Source organism: Danio rerio, chromosome 3 (assembly GCF_052040795.2).
Source record: "Danio rerio strain M-AB ecotype USA chromosome 3, GRCz13ab, whole genome shotgun sequence".
Lineage (NCBI taxonomy): Eukaryota > Metazoa > Chordata > Actinopteri > Cypriniformes > Danionidae > Danio > Danio rerio.
Genome location: NC_141023.1, coordinates 24,502,325 through 24,504,645, shown reverse-complemented (window position 1 = coordinate 24,504,645; position 2,321 = coordinate 24,502,325). Strand labels below are relative to the sequence as shown.

The window sequence follows — 2,321 nt, the reverse complement described above, 5'->3', positions numbered from 1 at the left end:
TTGTTGCTGATGTTTGTATAACTAGTGCGTCTAATCCAGATAATTAGTCACAAAATCTGCCATTCAGTCCAAATTATGAATATTTTAGTTGCTTAATATATACGTAAATCAAGTCTAATGTTATGATTTATTCAACCTTGAGCAGTTTTGTTTTAGCGGTAACCTAAACAAACACTACATTTGAGTCCTCTATAGAGTTAAACAGTTGAGTTTTACCATTTTTGAATCCATTCAGCTTATTTTTGGGTCTGGCGGGAGAACTTTTACCTTAGCTTAGCATAGATCAGTGGTTCTCAAACTGGTATGCGGGCTTAATTCTAGTGGTACGCGGAGATATCAAATGTGTCATATATACATGCTACATATATTTCAAAATGTATCAAAAATGATTTATAAATTAATATGACATACAATATTATTTATTGTATGGCATATAGCCTATATTTCTGAGGTCCAGGCAAAATTTCCAGGTGTTCATTAATTGGCTACTATATGTTAATGCTTTACATTTAAGTACAGCACTTTTCTTTTTACTTTTTAAGAACATTAACCTACCATTTTTAAACTTTAAAAGTACATTTTAATTAAAATGTTCATGTTTTTATTTATTTTTTTTACATATAAGCACAGTACAGTGTTAACGTTCAGGCTATTATGTTTAAAATGGCTGACAATAATAAATATTCTTAATAATAGAAATTAATCTGCTATGTTTTAGAACTGCACAGCTGTAGCTTCTTTACTGGGCTTACTACGCTACTATATTTCAATACTGCGCATTATGATGGTACTTGGAGAGACAATTTTTTTCTGAGGTGGTACTTGATGAAAAAAGTTTGAGAACCACTGCCATAGATTATTAAATCGGATTAGACCATTAGCAATTCACTGAAAAATGTGCGTCTAATCCACATAATTAGTCACTTCTTTGCAAAAATGTGTCATTCAGTCCAAATTCTGAATATTTTAGTTGCTTAATGTATATATAAATCATGTCTAATGTAAAGATTCATTCACTCATGTGCAGTTTACATTTAGTGGTAACATAAAGAAACACTACACTTGAGTCTCCTCTAGAATTAAATAGTTATGTTTTACTATTTTTGAATCCATTCAGCTGATGTCCGAGTGTGGTGGGGGCATTTTTAGCTTAGCTTTCTAGCTTAGATTATTGAATAGGATTAGACCATTAGCATCTCACTCAAAAATGATGATGAGTTTTGATAATTTTCCTACTTTGTAAATCAAAAGCTTGCCTCTTCTATTCACCTTATTCTCCGTGTATGAGCGGGCGCAACCATTTGAAACATTTTGGCTCGAGACCTCCAGTTTCATTCACTCCCATTAATTTTTAGATGTTAAAAACAGCTTGTTTTGCTGCTTCATGATGCAAACTGATATTTATTTCTTATTATATTATTCTACTTTGTCTGTATAATCATGCAAACACATTTTAGTAGAGCAGTTAGTTTGACAGTTTTCTGTCGTTTATCATTCCTAGTCATTTCTTCAATAGACAACTGAATCGGAAGTTTTAAAACAATCGCAAAAACGAGTGCACTTCTGCATTGAAGAATAAGGTCAATAGTTACATCGTGTATTAAGACCAACTGAAAATGAAAAGTTGCTATTTACTATGTCGTTATTTTTAACTAACATCACCAAAAAAACTAGTGAACAACCTACTTAAAATTATGATGATTCATGAGTATGTTCAGGTAATTGACACAGAAGACACAAAGGGATAGTTCACCCTAAAATAAGAGTTTACTCACTATTTACTCTCCCTCGAAGGGTTCCAACCTTTGCTTTATTCTGTTGAACACAAAAGAAGATATTTTGAAGAAAGCTGGAAACATCCACTCATTTACTTCCATATTAGGCAAAACAAATACTATAATGGAAGTGGCGTTACAGGTTTCCAGTGTCCTTCAAAATAACTTCCTTGTGTTTAAAAGAAGGAAGAAACTCTTGAAGGTTTGAAATAGGTAAAGGGTGAGTAAATGACAACATAATTTTCATTTTGGGTGAACTATTCCTTTTAAACTCCCATATAAAAAAGCTGGCTACTTGGATAGCTCGCTATGTTTTGTGGCATGCTTATTAGGTAGGCAACTTTTTGACATCCTCTATGACTTTCAATGTACTCATATCCAATATGCAATTGAAGTTATGTTAGGTTTTTCAGCTGAAAAGACTTTCAACATGCCAGTGAGACTGTGAAGTGCTGTTTAGGTAGGCAGTTTACAAGATAAGTTTTTTTAACTCTTCTGAACAAGTTATGATTTTCAAACGCTTTCTACATTGACTGGTCTTTAAAT

At 32.4% G+C, this 2,321-nt stretch overlaps 1 protein-coding gene across 1 annotated transcript in view; it reads right to left on the bottom strand.

Moving 5' to 3' along the window:
• LOC147845623 (uncharacterized) overlaps nt 1-2,321 on the bottom strand; it is an 807,608-nt gene that overhangs the window by 379,046 nt on the left and 426,241 nt on the right. The window lies entirely within an intron of this gene.